This window comes from Paramormyrops kingsleyae, chromosome 1 (genome assembly GCF_048594095.1).
Source record: "Paramormyrops kingsleyae isolate MSU_618 chromosome 1, PKINGS_0.4, whole genome shotgun sequence".
Classification (NCBI taxonomy): Eukaryota; Metazoa; Chordata; class Actinopteri; order Osteoglossiformes; family Mormyridae; genus Paramormyrops; species Paramormyrops kingsleyae.
Genome location: NC_132797.1, coordinates 16,931,344 through 16,949,755, shown reverse-complemented (window position 1 = coordinate 16,949,755; position 18,412 = coordinate 16,931,344). Strand labels below are relative to the sequence as shown.

The following is an 18,412-nucleotide window of genomic DNA, read 5'->3' as shown; positions in this document are numbered from 1 at the left end:
CTTTGCCCTTCATTTAGATGATCTCTGGATTTATGCATTTACAGCTATTGATTGGCATTAAAAAAAAACTAGGCTAAAATTTCGAGAACTTCAAAAGAAATGAATGGGTTTCATTATAACACACAGTCTAGTGTGTTTTAGAAAAGATGAATTATAATCCTTCATAAAAATCACTGAATAAAGCATTTTTTTCTTAAAATTGACACTGGTACATTTGTTATTGGGTCATTGCCCTGCCCTTCTGAAAAATCACATAACTGATTTATTTTATACATTTTGTGTAAGTATTTGCCATACTGTGTAAAAGTTTTAAGCTGTCAGAGTCGATTATGTGTAAATTACCTTTATGTTAGTTTGGCCATTTCATAGTCTCTCCTAAAGTCACTCCAGTAATTGCAGTCAGTATCCAATTTACCCATGACTCGACCGCTAGTATACCATGTTTGGCTAATCAGTAACTCATCAAGTTATTTAAGTAATTAAGGGAGATGGTGGTGAAATTTAACAAATGCATGCAATGGCTGGGGTGCCCCAGAAGAGAAATCAGGGAATCAGTGTTTTTCTAGCCATTGAAGAAGACATTAGCAATTTTTTGGTGAGCAAAAGAAATTCTTATTACTTTGTAGTGTGTTACTGTTCATTTGATTATATTTTAGCGATAAATGTACACTTACTGTGTAGTTAAATAGCTTTAGATAGTTTCTTTGAAGACTTTTGCACAGCATTGTACATGCTTTCACACACACAAATTACATTCTGATATAAATGCATTATCAAGATACATTCGTTCTCCAGACACTAAAGTGAAGCACTACCACATCATAAACCCTGTTCATACTGGTATTCCAGTGTATTACGTTTCACACCACAGCACACAGCTGCAATGTTGGACAAATGCTTACTCAACAAACCTGCTAAACCATGCATACCTTTAGAAGCTGTCATTCTGACGCCTCAGAACATGAGAGGAGACCTTTTAAAAATTTCCTGCGAACCCAAAATCTACATTGTGCTAGTTGAATTAAAATCTGTACACAGTTCTGTATTTAGAGTTATAGTCATTTTGTTACTTATTTACAGGTTTAAGTGAAAAATATGCAGTGTTAACGTTAAGTGCTACTTAAATATAGGCCCCCTAGCAAGCTTGTTAATTGCCTGACTCGTTGAATTCAGTTGGCAGACTGGATAGTCCAAAGCTGACCAGCTGTACTCCCACTGTCATAATTTGAGACGTTGTCGAAACAGGGGGGGGGAGTGTCCTAAATTGAACACTAATGATTTTTCTCTATACACATGAGTCGAATGACAGCAAAATAACAAATAGCATCAGAGTTTAGAGGCTGGAGGCTGAGAAGGAACCTCTGGGAAAGTAGGGTTAGGGTTAGGTTTAGGTTTAGGGTTAGAGGTAAAACCTACACAGAGTGCAAGAAGACTGCGACCAACACACATACGCTTCAGTTTTCTACACACCTGTCTTGTTATGGTGACACAAAAGCCACCTGATCCTGATGTTAGATTGTGTCCACACTGTGGGACTCCAGGACAGCCGCTGTCTCAGCGTTGATGGACAGCAGATAGCAAGCTGAGAGCAAAATGCACCACCTCCTCAGCCCACTGCTGGAGGTTTCAGCACAAAGGGTGACCACTGTTAAAGAGGAGCAGAGATCCATCTGCTTGAATGGTCTGCTGGTGGGAAGAGTGAACTTGTGAGCAGATGGTTGGGGGTTGATCATAGGACAGAGCTCTGTTGTGGAAATTAACAGTAAACCTTGAATTTTCTCAATGTATGCATAATTCACACATCACAATGTGCCCCATCTCCATCCCTTTACCCCAATCTTCATCTCAGCAGCTCCAACAAAATAGTTCCATTTACCCCATTAAAATTGCTGATGTACACACCTTAGTTGCCTTAGCTGAAAGACACACATACATGCGAAAAAAATACTGTGTCCCATTTGTTATTTAGTTTTCGTTATTTGGGATTTCATTTTTATATTAACTTAGTTTTTTTTAACTTAGTCATACTTTTCATGTAATTGTAGCCTGGTGCTCTCAATTTAAATCAATATCAGCATGTCATGAGAGGTAACTCAAAAGAAAATGTATCACTTTATAAACTAATTAAAATGCAGATATCCTCTGCCCCCCTCCTTCCCCCCCCCCAAAAAATCCCACAGTTTAGTAGATCTATCTTTTCACATAGCTAATCAGACTAAGTATACACAATATGTACTGGTTTTGCATTATATACTGAATAAAACATTGCCACCTTGTACTGGGTCAGCATTTGGAAAATGGATAGAGGGATGGATGGATTTCATATAAACATGCGTGTTTCCTTCCAGTGATTAAATGATTGTATCTCAGGAATATACCTGTAAATAAATTATCATGCATCTATAGTGTAAAATGTATCTAAAAAAATATACTAACAATAGAGTGGGGATAGATTTTCTGCTTTAGAGCAACTCATTGTGTATGTGTTGTACATACACAGATAAATTGATAAATGCATGTTTTTTTTTTTCCTGACAGGTGTGATCTTAATTATCGGAATGTTAGGAGACTAACAAGAATTTTTAACACTAGTTTCTCAAATTTACCAAACCTGTTGCCGATAGGAAACGTATATTTTGTGAGAGCTGTTTGTGACTTTCTGTTAGACTGTGGGATGGAAATGTAAGAATACTTGCTAGTATTTTAAAAAACAAGGCCTTGGATTGATGTATTGATGCGCCGTATTTACTTATTTAGGAACCCGGTATTACAGCCAGGTTTCCTTCAGTACGGCTCTTGCAGGCGGACAGAGCCGCAGAATCCTGCAGGTGATATAAAGGCGCCGATTGCTTTCCTAGCCTGCCGCCCTCCCAGAGGGCGGTTACACGGGACGACTGTGGAAGGAGAGCAGGGCATCGGCACAAACTGCGGCTTATAAGAGCCGAGAGTCATGCCTGGACTAGGAAATGCAGCCATTGACTTGCACGCACTGGTGTGGAGGCGGAGCGACGCGCCGCGCATACTGATCAGCGGCACTCAGTTGTGGGTTATTAACTTTCAGCGGGGTATGCCTTATTTATATATATATTAGCGAACACGTTTTCAGCAGTTTTCCAGTGTGAAATTTTACTGGTATTTGCCAGTAAGTCATAACGCAAAGAAAATAATTGTAAATGGGGATTTTTAAAATACCAGTCGTATTCAATGAGTGGTATTGGGATATGTAGATATAATTATGCTGTACGACGTTACTGATGCTCACAGTCTTGCCTCCAATATGAATTCTTAATGCGTTACACCACAAATATTTGCATTGGTTATCAATTATATGATTTTAGTGCCATTTAATGAAGAAACAAACACTTCCGCACTTCACTTTAGCAGCTAACGTTTTGCGTTATGATACAATGCTACTGGTCTTTAGTAACGCGTTCTGCTGTTCATGTGAGGAATTAAGATGAATGAATTATTAATTTTAACGCTAATTTTGATTTGATTGTACTTGCCTCTATGAGTGTTTCCATACACTTAAACGAATTGGGTAAACGAGACTTCTATTAGTCAAGTGCCTTTGATCAGTTGCACTGGAAAATTAATTTATTTTGTGTATGTTACCCTGCTGAGAATTCTTCAAAGCGCCATATAAGTGTGTAGAGACCAATAGAAGAAAGAAAAACACATAGCAGTAATGTGTAGCACACACTTGCTTTGTTTGTAGGCCCGTTATTAATCTGTTTTATGAAACAGGATTTAAAAGAAGTGGATTTTTTTCATAGATTAAATACCCTTTGTCGCCACTAGAAGGCGTTAGACCGATTAATTATGATGAATATATTAAGGGCGACTAATAAGATTTGCTGTCTTTTCACTTAAAATATGTTCTATGGTACGTAATGATTCTCGATGGTTGTACATGGGCTTCTCTCTATTAGGCAATTTCATTAGGAATATGGTATACTGCTCTCATATTAAATTAAATGTGTGTATACCTGAGGTCAGATCTCAAAAAGAAAGGCAATAAATTACGTTGAAACACAGATTTGTAAATAGAAAAAAGAAAATACTAAATAAATATGGAAAAATAATTTACAATGTATCATTCACTGTGTTTCCAGTAAGTGGGTTATGTATCATTTTCTTTATTTTCATCTAAGAATCAGAATTGAAATTATCTTTCATGGTGTGAAAGCCTAAAGCAGCTTCCTGCCTCAGTTGTTGTCCAAAAAAGCTGGAGGCCATGCTGTTCTGCTTCAGGGTGTGAAATGAAGCAGCACGTGACCCTACAGCGCCCCTCGATTCAGTGAGCAGGGTGGCCCCTCTGCAGTCAGCCTTCGTGATCCTGGAGTCACGTCTTAATCCAAGGTCATGCAGTGCGCTCTGCCAGGAGCAGGTGTCCAAATCCCTGCACCATAAAAGTACAGTAAAAGCGAACAAAAAAAGAACCCATAAAAGGAAAACTCAGCAGCCTCCAGTCCATTACTATACCGCCTGAGTAAGCAGAAGTCATACCACAGACCTTGTCCGCTGATTTGAAGTCAGATTTCTCTCTGCTCGTAACCTTCCCTTCGCTCTCCATAGCCAGCTGGTTATGGGGACCCCTGTCGCCACCCCCAGGATCATTTCCTGTTCCTTCCAGCACCTGTTCCTCACTTGGGTGCAGTGTAGGTTGCTGAAATGTTGGAATGCAGCCAGCAGCTCCTGCCCCCCTTACACTATTCCTCCCTCTTCCTCATAATGCTAAGAGTCTGTTTGCTTCTGTTCTGCGCTGCATCTGGGTCCTGGCTGGTACCTTGACTTCAGGCTCTCGCACTCGCTGGCAAATGTGATGCTTGTCAGGTGCATGTACCATCCATCCATCGTGTGTGTGTGTGGTACAGGTATACCTTACCTTGTGGGGACCAAATGTCCCCACAATGTGATGAATACCCGTTTTTTTACCTTATGGGGACCAGTTTCCTCTCTCCACCAAACTTTACACTTGGCACAATGCAGTCTGGTTAGTACCGTTCTCACTCTGTAACTTTACGTGACCTACCAGTTCATGGCTGAGATGCTGTTGTTCCCAGTTGCTTCCACTTTGTTATAATATTACTAACAATTGACTGTAGAATATTTAGTAGCGAGGAAATTTCACGAATGGACTCATTGCACAGGTGGCATCCAATCACGGTACCACGCTTGAATTCACTGAGCTCCTGAGAGCGACCCATTGTTTTGCAATTGTTTGTAGAAGCAGTCTGCATGCCTAGGCGCTTGATTTTATACACCTGTGGCTATGGAAGCGATTGGAACACCTGAATTCAATGATTTGGAGGGGTGTCCCAATACTTTTGGCAATATAGTATTTGTATGTATAATGTATAAATTTTCTTATTTACCATTAATCCCGTAAACTGAGCAATTGATTATGTGATTAATTGCATATTCAATACTGTTTTAATTTATCGAAAATACATGCACTTATGTTCACCTAAAGGAAAAGAAACATTAATATTTTGTTGAACAAACAAGGCAGCAGTTTGCTATCGTACAAAAACATTAAAGAGGATAACAGGATTTTCCCTTAGGCAGTCTATAACAGGCTGGACTATGTATATGCCTTAAATAAATGCCAACATTTACACACACAAAATGACTTTAAATAAGTAAGTACTGTGACTTTGTTTAAGGGATGGAAGAGAAATGGGCTGAACAAGTTACAATACAAAAAGTTAAAAAGTGAAATAACAGGGGGAAACAGCAGGGAGGAAACAAGCTAGAGATAGCAGTTACATTACATTGATAGTGACAGACAGTCCTGCATTCCTTCACTACTTATGTATCAAGAAGTTGAACAATAATTGCAGGAAACTTTGCGATGCAGTCAGGCAGCATTATATTCCACACGTCTGTATTTGTGAATGTAACACATGGCCAGTAAACTGAGACTTGACCTATACATGGACTTTAGACCAATATTTCTGCATAATTTACATTTTAAAAAGCAGATGAAGAGAAAAGTGTGTTGCTATTTATGCATGTTTTTTTTAAAAATTATGAATACATGTATGAATGAAATTTGAAGACTCTAATGTGAGTTTTACGTGCTCACTATTCCCAACGGAGTCAAATTCACTATTCAAAAGGTACATCTGTAATGTGTCATATAATGAACGATAAAAAGCAAAAGACTTCATTTTGTGATTAAAGGATTTGTCATTTTCTTCTTTTCTGAGTTTATCAAGCATCGTAAATCAATGGCATAAAACAAGTGTTCTTGCACAATGCATTGTCCTCACCCCGTACAGAGCTCCACAGTAGACTTTGTGTGTGTGTGTGTGTGTGTGTGTGTGTGTGTGTAAAACTTATCCCTGAGGTGGTTCGTTACGTGGTGGGTGCAGCAACGCACTGTAATCAGCACAGGCCCTTAACAGGTCAGAGTCATGGGGGCCTGAATCCTGTCTCAGGTACTGTAGGGATTCAGGCCCCACGCACTCACAGTCATGCATTATGGGGAATTTAGACAAACCGCTTCACCTAGCTGCGTGTTTCTGGACTATGACAGCATCGGTCAATCCTATTGGAAGACACAGGCAGCTGCCTTAGGGTGTCCGCTTCTGAGGGGGCGTCGACTTGCCAGCCAATTTCACTTTGCCTCGGGGGGGGAGGAAGTCACTGGCAGTGATGCTCGCCTAGGGAGCTACATTGGCTAGAAGTGGCCCTGGGCTACGGGTTCGAGCCCTACACGACACAGGGAGCTAACGCCACACACAGACCCAAACCCCCATCCCTGGAGTGCATATATATGTATCCCACAAGGCAAAGTGTCGAAACTAAAGCAAACATAACTGATGTAAAATACAAACTTCTGCTAGGACTCATGCGCAGTCACTTTATCTACTCCATATGAAAGAATGAGCCACACGCAACAATTATGCAGTCACCGCAGAATTCAGTTGTATGTTTTAGCTACAACCTATATGTTTATAACACAGATTATGTCATTAGCTTGCCATTTCACAGCAGCATCACTCCAACAACACATGGGAGATGTGAAGCCAGAGTGACAGCCCGGGGGGAGGGGGGGGGATGAGGAATCCCTGAGCACCAGCACCTCAACAACACATGGGAGATGTGAAGCCAGAGTGACAGCACTGGACACCCGGTTCATCCAAAATCCGTGACACTGACCCTCAACCAACTCCACACACTATAACCTTGGGGGTGAGAACTAGCTATGGGCTTTGTCATCCTATACTAGACTAAACAAGTGAGTTTTTAGCCTTCACTTAAATATCAGGAGTGGGTCTGAATTTTGGATGTTGGCTATATGGAACCAGTAAACTACTCATGCTAGACAGTTCAGTGCCTTAGAGGTAAACAGTAGTACTTTGTAGTTGATATGGGACCTAACTGGGAGCCAGTGGCATGAGGCCAGTACAGGACTGATTTGCACTTGTTTCCTAGTCCTTGTTAGGACACTTACTGCAGCATTTCGAACCAAAGGGAGTTTATTTAATGACGCAGAGGGGCACCCAACCAACAGGGCATTGCAGTAATCAAGTCTAGAGGCTATAATGGCTTGTACTATTTATTCTGCATCCTGATGTGAGAGCATTGTTCTATGTTTTGAAATATTCCTTGGATGAAAGAAAATTGTTTTAACCATGTTATTTACGTGAGCATCCGGAAACAAGGCTGAGTCAATAGTGACACCAAGGTTTTAACCACCGTGCTTACATTAACTAGGCAGCCATCAAGCTGTAAGCTATCAACAGCACCCTGGGCTGTCCTAGGGCCCAGTAGTAAGGATTTAACAAAAGGAAGTTACTAGGCATTCACTTCCTAACCTCAGCCAAGCATTCCTCAATCTTTAAGAGCTGAGGCAACACATCTGTTTTAACAGATATGTGTGTCGTCTGCATAACAATGAAAACTCACACTATATTTCCTAATAATATCACAAAGGGGCAGCATGTATAAGGTGAACAGCAGTGGGCCCAGGACAGAACCTTGCAGGACTCCATACCTCCATACCTCACTCTGATGGAATTAGAGTATTCATTGTTCATATGAACAAACTGGTGATGGTCAGTTAGATATGAGCAGAGTCAGGACAGTGCCTGCCCATTAAGACCAACCAAAGACTCTAGCTTTGCCAATGAAATGTCATGGTCAAAAGCATCAAATGCTGCACTTAGATCCAACAGAACGAACAGGGATATGCAACCACCGGCAGCAGCCATAAGCAAGTCATTCATGACTCTCACTAGTGCAGTTTCAGTGCTGTGATTTGGCCTAAACCCTGACTGGAACATTTCATTAATGTTTTTTTTTTGGCATGAACAGAGATAGAGTTAGCAACTACTTTGTCTAAGATTTTGGGAATAAATGGAAGATTACAAATACAATAGGTCTGTAATTACTCAAATGAGTGGGATCCAGGTTTGGTTTCTTAAGGACAGCTCTGATAACAGCAGCCCAGGGTGAATCTGGGACATGCTCCAGTCTTAAAGATGAGTTTATCGTAGTAAGTATTCTGCTACTTATTAGTGGATCTTTAAACAGCATTGCAGTTATGTTATCTAACAAACAGGTTGTAGGTCTCATTAAAGGTTTTTAGTAGATCAGATTCACTTATCAAATACCTTATTATTTATTTTATCAGACATAGCAGATTCAGGTGTCTGAATGCCATGGGCAGCCCACGTAACACTCTGAATCATCTTTCTAATATTGGTTATATTGCAATCAAAATGTGCGACAAAACCATTACTGCTAAGCGTCACTGGAATCTGTGAGTTCAATGATGCACGATTCCTTGTCAGATGTGACATAGCACCAAATAGAAATCTGAGATTGGTTTTGTTATTTTCTGGAGAGCCTGGTGCTCGATAGGGCATGTATGTACAGTATTTTGAGGCCCTTTCTATCCAGGCAAACTGGAACACTACTAGCTTAATGGCTTTAGCATCGAGCTAATATGTGGCTTAAGCTCCGTGCTTGTTTCTTGTCTCTAGGTCATTTTTGTTTTAATGGAGCAACACAGTCAAGACTGCTACCAAATGCCTGCTCGACCATTTGGAACATAAGTTCCAGTTCAGCCTCACTAGTGGCCTCACCTAATGTGTGTAAAGTGTGTGGAAGTTTATCGACAAGAGCTGCAGTGTCGGAAGGACCCATCAAACAGCTAGAGCAGTACTTAGGAGGTGACAATGCCGCAGTCTTACTATCTGGGGTTTTATTATACATGTTTTATCTATAATTGTATTTCTAAATCTTTCCCTAAAATGTCAACATCATTGTATTGATGAATTTTATGTAACTGGTGCGGTTACTTATCATGTAAATACGAATTATATCACAGTATGCAGTTATTATTATGCAATATTTGCAACCATTAAAACAGGCTGCAATAAAATACAAACATTGTAACAACAGTTTAAATTATGAGGATAATTGTGGTACTGGATGAGTGCAATATATGGTGGCATTACACCAATGCTAGTAGCACAATTGACTCATATTTTGGATTTAAATTCCTCAGTGATACGATAGGCATAGCTATAATATAACAAACAATAATGAAATAGTGTTTATTTTATTGTATTTCAAAAAAATGAATTAGCGGTATTCTTTTATTGAAAGAAACACATATACCATTGAGCAGGATCCTGTTACATGAGCAGCATGAAGTTGATGTCTGATGATGTTTGACATTTGCTGCGAAAGAGCAGACCTGAAGTGGTGAGGAAGATCCTGGGCTACCGGTTAAGTGACAGGAATTGCAATCGAGAAGATAAAGGGGGAGAGATTTGCTGGAGTTGTTTTTTTTTTTTTTTTTTGTGCCCAGCCAAGTGTGAATAATATTTGTTTGCAGATGTTGAGCGGTATGATTTATTCATTTCCCAGAGCTGGCTGGTTCATGGGTAAAATCTTCCCCCACTTCTCTTTCATCACTGCCACTTTGACCAAGAGCTGTGGCCACTTGTTAAAAGATGCGTGGAGGAATTGATTTTGCAGTAGGGTTAACTAATTCTGATTCTAAGGGTATTTTATGTTCTTTGGTGTTCAGTCCACCCAGCCTAATTATTATAAGACTTGCGACCAGGAATAGTGTGTGCAGCTTGTTTGCTCTGTGTGTGTGTGTGTGTGTGTGTGTATGTGTGTTATGTAGTATATGTTACATTGTAGGGACCAAATGTTCCCCACAATGTAATAAAAACCTGTTATTTTGACTTTGTGGTGGACCATTTTTCTGGTCGACACAAAGATCTGTGAATGCAATCAAAAATGCCAAAATTCTCATATTTTATTTGGTTACCTACAGTTAAGGTTAGGGCTGGGTAGTGGTTAAGGCAAGTTATTCCGATAGAAATGAATGGAGAGCCCCCACAAAGATATAATTACAAATCCATGTGAGGACCAAAATGTCCCCATGTGTGGTAAAACTTCCTTACTTTTGGAGCCATTTTTCAGGTCCCCATTTTGATAACCTCCATTTTATAAAAATCTGTGAATGCAATCAAAAAAGTAAAAATGCCAAAAGTCTTGTATTTTATTAGGTTACTTATGGTTAAGGTTAGGGCTGGGTAGGGCTTAAGGGTGTCATGATTAGGGTTAGGGTTTTTCCCATAGAAATAAATGGAAGGTTCCCATTTATATAGGTACACCAACGTGTGTGTGTGTGTGTGTGTGTGTGAAGGTGTTCATCCTCAGCTAGGTGTAAAATCTCATAAACACACGTTGCCCCAAACACTCCACACTCACTTGTTTTCCACATCCCTTTTACACACTTTTTTTTCTCACTGTTTGTCTGCACAATAACAGATGGTGACTGAAATGAACAGGGTGAAAATAAAGATGCACGACACGGCTTTGTGCGGGGCATGACGAGCAAACCCAAAAGTGTCTTAAAAGCTCCAAGGGCACTTTTAAAGAAAATACACCGTATGTCTCAATAATTCATGGGTGTCATCCTTAGGTTACAAGCTGACAGTGGGGGATGGGGGGAGAGTTTTTAAGACATTTAAAGGTACCACAGTAAGTGTGTCATCATTCTCCGGTTTTGAGAAACCGATCTTAAGACCATGCGGAGTCTCTTCCCCGGAGACCCTGCAACACCCTCTACTCCAGGCCTGAGAATTTCTGTTCTGTGGAGGACCGACTCCAAGCTGCACATGAAAGCAGGGGAAATTTTTCAATGACAAAAAAAAGTACAACAAAATCTAACAAGTTCAAGTTTGATTGTTGCTACCCACACTCGGAATATAAAAGGGTCTTTATTGCCTCGTTTTTATTCCTGTTGTCCTTATGAGATTGATTTTTGTGCATTTATATTTGGTGGTATTTTAAGTTACCATGGTACATTTTTGTCTTAATTTACACTTCATTCAATAACTGTTTAAGCCGTTTCCCTACTGAATTCAAATACAAAGTAAATAGTTGTTGCTTCCTATTTTAAGATAACAATTTAATACAATGATATTATAATAATTCATCACCTTTCCAGCTTTTGTATTTGTGTTAAATTTTAGGTGTTTTTAATGTGTAATTATTGCAAGTGGTATTATTTTGCTGAGTAAGATTTTGTAATTCCCAGCTTGCTGCTGGGCTGTACTAGGAAATGGACTTTTATTACATGGCCATATATTTACATTACAATTACTTGGAGTAAATTCTAAAAGCACAGTATGTACCAACTGTTTCCAGTAGCTGGTGCGTACATTTTAATTACTATGGTACCACAGAGTCCTCAAATGGATATAAAATGCTAACAATCGGTGGTGCAAATATTAAGGCCCGCTGAAGTTGCCTAATAAAACATATTAAATCAGTTAAGCAATGGAAATGTTCAGACTGCGGCATTTTTTATGAAACCTTTTCCCATTAACTTTAAGCACTTCCTCCCTCCAGGAATATATCACCAACTTCAAGCTGCTGGCTTTAGCGATGCCTATAGCAACAGAGCTGTGTAATGGATACGGGGACAATGGCAGCCCTCTGCACGTCCACTAGCCTAGCGTCTGTTCAGAATGCAGCCTGGCTTCAGGACCGAAAGCAGCGTTTGTAAATCACTCTGGCTGGGGACAGGTGCCCTAGGGGAGGGCATGACACTGACTGAAACCCCAGAGGCCATGTGATTTGTCTTCTTGGGGGATGGGTGAGTGTGGCCAACCTGCAGCACCTCCCATTGCTTGCGTCTGGCTATCCACAGGAAACCCCCTGCCTGGACTAGCCTACCTCGGGGTCTCAGAGCGTGTGCCGCACAGACGATTATTTAACCGCCTTTTCAGGAGGCTGCTTTTCTCAGCTTGAGAGCTGTGCGTTCTGATGACCGACCAATGAACTGCCACCCCTTTAATATTTCTGGGTGAGTTGAATCCCGCGTGCCTTGTGCTTGTCCGTGTGGGGAGCAGCGGTTGGGGGGAGCGTCCCTCCGGGGCCTGAGCTGCTGTCACTCTGAATTTACGCCCTATGAAGCGCCAGGGAAGCCGAAAGTGTGGCCACCTGAATCCTGATTGCCTCTTGGTTGCGTGCCGCTAGTTACTGGCCCCTCCTTCCTCTCTCTGTCGCCTCCAGCAGACTCAGGCTCATTAGCATCCATTGGCCCCGCCTCCTCTCAACACCCAGCGACCGACAGCCCGGTGCTTCTGTCTCTGGCGTGCTGCACAGACCTCAGACCAGCCCTCAGTCGATAGTGATCCTGCTGCTCAGTGCGCGACTGGATCTTCCCACATACCAGTGCCAGCTCACCATTCCACATGTGCCCGATTTTCTGTGACTGTGGGGGCTGTCTGGGAAAGCAGCGGTAGCACGACCGCCTGACTCCCTGGCGTCAACTGCCACTGCTAACGCGAAGGAACAGAGAGCGCCTTAAGCTCTGGGTGACTCTGGGAACAATGAAATCTCCAGCCACCAGGCACCATCCTAAAGGGTGAGCTGCCTGACACTGTGCACCTGCATGCTCGCGGCAATACTCAGCTCATTAGAGTGAAAAGCTTGAAGGTTTACAGAAAGGTAAGTGTGTTTATTTCAATGCTCCATTTCTAGGTTATTTATGGCAGAGTTATGTATTTGTTATGCATGCATTCTCTCATGGGTAATTAGTAAAAATTTGCATGTAATCAATATGACTTCATGTATAAAGCATTAGGAGTGGACTTTTCAATCTGAATAAAACAAGCAAGTGCGTCTGGCAGGTCTTCACGGGGTTATCTATCACCCCGTGTATATCATGGCTGATGTCTGAGGCTCACCTGACATTAATGATGTTCCCTAACAGACACTCCTGAGCACTCAATTACATCCACCCACTGTTCTTAAATGGGACGTTCATGGAGCTGTATGAGAAGAAGCATGTTGGTGGGAAAGAAGAGGCTCAGCCGCCCCCATGTGGTGGCCGGTGAAATCACATCTGCATTCTTCTGCTGATTTGTTTGTAATGCATCTCATACCTCTCCCAGCCTCTAGGTGGAGATATGCATGCATATGATTTCTGCAGGTGCTGAATGTCTAATTTCACAATAATCACACCTGATCATCGTAGTGTGTTTTGCAGAGACTTGAGTCTTTTTTTGTTCATTGTGACTGGACTCTGAATGGAATTTTAAATTTACTGTGTATTCAGATGTAGCACATTTTTACAATAAGTTCTTCGGGTCTCGGATCACAGGGATATGCATTTCATTCTCTTCTTCACTGCTGGGGGGGGGGCACTGACAGAGGTGAAGAATGCATGAACGGAGAAGCTACTATTATTAAATAAATGTTTTAAAATACACATTGTCTACATTGTCTACTCACCTGGGCCACAATGGTTTTGAAATATGCCTATTGCTTCAATTACACTGAATATGTTACGCACCTTTACTGCAGATTCTGTCTGTCTGATTTAGTCCAATATGCCTGATTATGTTTGATGTAAAGGGTAAATAGAGTGGAGTGCTGCTGAACTGCAGTTATATTACAGTCCATCCTGATTATAATATAAATGCCAATTTTTGCTGTTGCTATTTTCAGGCCAATTCATGGCCTACATGGCCGGAATGATTCATGCTGTGCATTTATACTTTTTTGTTTTCTTTGTCTAGATCTTGTCTTTCCATTGTGGTGAATTTCACTTGCAGGTAACTTTGCCCAGTTGTCATTACTGGCTGCCCCACCTCTGTCTCGGTCTCTATGACACAGAGGGGCAATATCTTAAACGGAGGGTATGGAGATGCAGTGCAGGTAGTAGAGGGCAAGACTCGTGCTTGTGCTGGCCCGGTTCGACAAAATCCCAGCTTTTTTGACCCCCAGATAATTCAGTCTGACTTTTTGTCATCATGGGAGCACACCAGATGATCTTAGTAATGTTAGTTATCTACAGTAACTTACTGTATTGTCCTAAATTGAGTGTAATGAAAAAGTCCCTGTGTCTTAACTGCATATCCTGGTCAAGGGCATGGGGGTGGGGGGCTGGAGCCTGTCCCAGACAGCACAGGATGGGGTGTGCCCTGGATGGGATGCCAGTTTGTAATGAATCCAGTTGTGCTTAAAATTTAGGGGGTAAAAATAATGCCTATTGCTTAAGTAATCTGAACACTGCATGTACACAACTGGAAAATTACAGACGATCCAACATGATTGAATCTCGAACATCGTTTGATCGACAGTTAAAGCAGGTTCATTATAATACCTCAGCATAGAAAAAAATAGACCAGCAAACACAGGAAGAGGAACTGTAAGCAGCTTTGCCAGCTGTTGCCAAGTATCACTAAATGTACAAGAATAAAAAATTACATTTCTTGTTAATTTAAAAATTAAGATTATATCATCTTAGGTAGGATTCAGTCCAACTGAACCTGCTTCAGACTAAGGTCCGTGATGGTGCGGCAGGCCCTAAGGCTGAGCTTTGTGACTAATCGGCACTAAACTAGCTTAATTCTCCAGGCCAAGTTTCCACATGTAGCTGTAGAATTATAAGGATCTTCTTGTCTCCACCTACTGGTCATTTGGAGACTTGCGGCAACTGTTTCAGATATCTATTTTATGGTCAGAAGTTCCCATCCCTACAAATCTAAAAATGACCATCTGTAATCAGTACATCCAGAACTTTGATAGGACTGCTATCCTTAATGTTACATTTTAATCAGTGTTCTCCTTGTGCAAGTATGTACACCGTGGTGGACTGGTGTCCTTTCCTGGTTGTGCCCTTGAATGAGCGCTTGCTGCCCGGGATGGACTCCTGGGGCAGTATTCGATCTGCAGGTTAGGAAGTATATGTAATACAGCGCTTGGTCCCACCATGACCCTGATTTGGACAGACAATACAATGTTTGGATTATTGGACAGGTTATTACCACCTTCTTGATAAAAGAAAGAAAGCCACATCATTTCATCTTTGCCATACAGGAACTATTCCATTATCTGTAAGCACGTGTGTTATTTCGCATCATAGGGGATCAGAGTCTATAGTTTTGGAGGTGGGGACACTGGAACACGTGGATGCTGATTACACATCAGCAAGAGCAACAGGATGGTGGCAGGAGTATTTAAATATCACCAGTAGAGGGCATGACCTGGAGAGCACCATGCATCTAGGTCATCTGCTCCCCATTACGCAATCGTCATAAGTCTGCCTGATATCTCTCGGAACAAGTCAACGTAATTTCAAGACATGTAAACTGGATGTCCACCATAAAGCAGTGGACTTCACCTGTTACCGAAGAAAGGCAGGTTTGTCCCATATGTTTCAAGCTGATGTATAAGTCCATTCAAAGTCAGAACCACAGCTTAAGACCAAAAACTAAACTTGACTTAATACATTTCATGGTTGTGGAAATTACTATCGGTATACATTAAAAACTTGCCAAGCAATCCTGGATGTCACCATGACATGCACCAAGCGTTCAACCTGGCTGGTGAATGATTAAAAAATCACCCATGTGACTGATATTTACAGACAGCCCTAAGTAAACACTGTGTGAACAGGGACTTGAACCCTGGACCCTCAGATTAAAACCCTGATGCTCTACCGACTGAGCTATCCAGGCTCTGAAAAGCAAAGCTGGATGTTCTGGTGAAATCCTGGATGTCACCATGACATGCACCAAGAGTTGATTGATTGAAGAAGGGCCCACGAGACTGATATTCACAGAGAACCCTAAGTGAACACTGTCCGAACAGGGACTTGAACCCTGGACCATCAGATTAAAAGTCTGATGCACTACCGACTGAGCTACCCAGGCTCTGTAAAGTTCAACAAAATGTTTGAACTCAGCCTTAAAGGAGTGAAACTCACGATGCATCCAAAAATAATGCAACCGCCAGTGTCGGGAGACTAAGAAACTGATAACTGGCATTTTTAACAGTAGGCCGGTTTAGAAAATATTGAATGAGAATGAAAGTTATGGTTTGGCCCTTACGTTTCAAGCTGATGTATAATTCCATTTAAAGCCAGAACCACAGCTTAAGACCAAAAACTACACTTGACTTAATACATTTCATGGTTGTGGAAAATACTATCGGTATATACATTCAAAACTTGCCAAGCTGGATGTCCTGGTGAAATCCTGAATGATATGCACCAAGTGTTCAACCTGGCAGGTGAATGATTAAAAGAACACCCATGAGACTATCATTCACAGAGAGCCCTAAGTGAACACTTTATTAACAGGGACTTGAACCCTGGACCCTCAGATTAAAAGTCTGATGCTCTACCAACTGAGCTATCCAGGCTCTGAAGGGCAAAGCTGGATGTTCTGGTGAAATCCTGGATGTCACCATGACATGCACCAAGAGTTGATTGAAGAAATGCCCACAAGACTGATATTCACAGAGAACCCTAAGTAAACAATACCCAAACAGGGACTTGAACCCTGGACCCTCAGACTAAAAGTCTGATGCTCTAACGACTGAGCTATCCAGGTTCTGAAAGGATAGGTGGATGTTCTGGTGAAATCCTGGATGTCACCATGACATGCACCAAGAGTTGATTGAAGAAACGCCCAGAAGAATGATATTCACAGAGAACGGTAAATGAACAATGCCCGAACAGGGACTTGAAGCCTGGACCCTCAGATTAAAAGTCTGATGCTTTACCGAATGAGCTATCCAGGCTGTGAAAAGCACAGTTGGATGTTCTGGTGAAATCCTGGATGTCACCATGACATGCACCAAGAGTTGATTGAAGAAACACCCACACTGACTGAGCTATCCAGGCTCTGAATGGAAAGCTGGATGTTCTGGTGAAATCCTGGAAGCACCCACAAGACTGATATTCACAGAAAACCGTAAGTGAACACTGTCTGAACAGGGACTTGATCCCTGGACCCTATGAATAAAAGTCTGATGCTTTACCAAATGAGCTACCCAGGCTGTGAAAGACACAGTTGGATGTACTGGTGAAATCCTGGATGTCACCATGACCTGATTGATTGAAGAAACACCCATTAGATTGACATTCACAGAGAGCCCTAAGTGAACACTGCCTGAACCGGGACTTGAAACCTGGACCCTCAGATTAAAAGTCTGATGCTCTACCAACTGAGCTATCCAGGCTCTGAAAGGCAAAGCTGGATGTTCTGGTGAAATCCTGGATGTCACCATGACATGCACCAAGAGTTGATTGAAGAAATGCCCACAAGACTGATATTCACAGAGAACCCTAAGTGAACAATGCCCGAACAGGGACTTGAACCCTGGACCCTCAGACTAAAAGTCTGATGCTCTAACGACTGAGCTATCCAGGTTCTGAAAGGATAGGTGGATGTTCTGGTGAAATCCTGGATGTCACCATGACATGCACCAAGAGTTGATTGAAGAAACGCCCAGAAGAATGATATTCACAGAGAACCGTAAATGAACAATGCCCGAACAGAGACTTGAAGCCTGGACCCTCAGATTAAAAGTCTGATGCTTTACCGAATAACCTATCCAGGCTGTGAAAAGCACAGTTGGATGTTCTGGTGAAATCTTGGATGTCACCATGACATGCACCAAGAGTTGATTGAAGAAACACCCACACTGACTGAGCTATCCAGGCTCTGAAAGGAAAGCTGGATGTTCTGGTGAAATCCTGGAAGCACCCACAAGACTGATATTCACAGAGAACCGTAAGTGAACACTGTCTGAACAGGGACTTGATCCCTGGACCCTATGAATAAAAGTCTGATGCTTTACCAACTGAGCTACCCAGGCTGTGAAAGACACAGTTGGATGTACTGGTGAAATCCTGGATGTCACCATGACATGCACCAAGATCTGATTGATTGAAGAAACACCCATTAGATTGACATTCACAGAGAGCCCTAAGTGAACACTGCCTGAACAGGGACTTGAAACCTGGACCCTCAGATTAAAAGTCTGATGCTCTACCAACTGAGCTATCCAGGCTCTGAAAGGCAAAGCTGAATGTTCTGGTAATATCCTGGATGTCACCATGACATGC

At 41.7% G+C, this 18,412-nt stretch overlaps 1 long non-coding RNA gene and 8 other non-coding genes across 9 annotated transcripts; 1 reads left to right on the top strand and 8 right to left on the bottom strand.

Annotated features, from left to right (window-relative positions):
- The first annotated feature begins 12,574 nt into the window (after window positions 1–12,574).
- Window positions 12,575–13,762, top strand: LOC111833345 (uncharacterized). Its single transcript, XR_002835740.1, has 2 exons — window positions 12,575–12,999; window positions 13,265–13,762. It is a non-coding gene; the product is annotated as an uncharacterized lncRNA (long non-coding RNA).
- A 2,181-nt stretch (window positions 13,763–15,943) lies between these two features.
- trnak-uuu (transfer RNA lysine (anticodon UUU)) lies at window positions 15,944–16,016 on the bottom strand. Its single transcript has one exon. It is a non-coding gene; the product is annotated as a tRNA-Lys (tRNA).
- Window positions 16,017–16,138: 122 nt separating this feature from the next.
- On the bottom strand, window positions 16,139–16,211 carry trnak-uuu (transfer RNA lysine (anticodon UUU)). The gene has a single exon. It is a non-coding gene; the product is annotated as a tRNA-Lys (tRNA).
- Window positions 16,212–16,628: 417 nt separating this feature from the next.
- On the bottom strand, window positions 16,629–16,698 carry trnak-uuu (transfer RNA lysine (anticodon UUU)). Its single transcript has one exon. It is a non-coding gene; the product is annotated as a tRNA-Lys (tRNA).
- Window positions 16,699–16,819: 121 nt separating this feature from the next.
- Window positions 16,820–16,892, bottom strand: trnak-uuu (transfer RNA lysine (anticodon UUU)). Its single transcript has one exon. It is a non-coding gene; the product is annotated as a tRNA-Lys (tRNA).
- A 117-nt stretch (window positions 16,893–17,009) lies between these two features.
- On the bottom strand, window positions 17,010–17,082 carry trnak-uuu (transfer RNA lysine (anticodon UUU)). The gene has a single exon. It is a non-coding gene; the product is annotated as a tRNA-Lys (tRNA).
- A 368-nt stretch (window positions 17,083–17,450) lies between these two features.
- trnak-uuu (transfer RNA lysine (anticodon UUU)) lies at window positions 17,451–17,523 on the bottom strand. Its single transcript has one exon. It is a non-coding gene; the product is annotated as a tRNA-Lys (tRNA).
- A 118-nt stretch (window positions 17,524–17,641) lies between these two features.
- On the bottom strand, window positions 17,642–17,714 carry trnak-uuu (transfer RNA lysine (anticodon UUU)). The gene has a single exon. It is a non-coding gene; the product is annotated as a tRNA-Lys (tRNA).
- A 570-nt stretch (window positions 17,715–18,284) lies between these two features.
- On the bottom strand, window positions 18,285–18,357 carry trnak-uuu (transfer RNA lysine (anticodon UUU)). The gene has a single exon. It is a non-coding gene; the product is annotated as a tRNA-Lys (tRNA).
- Window positions 18,358–18,412: the final 55 nt, after the last annotated feature.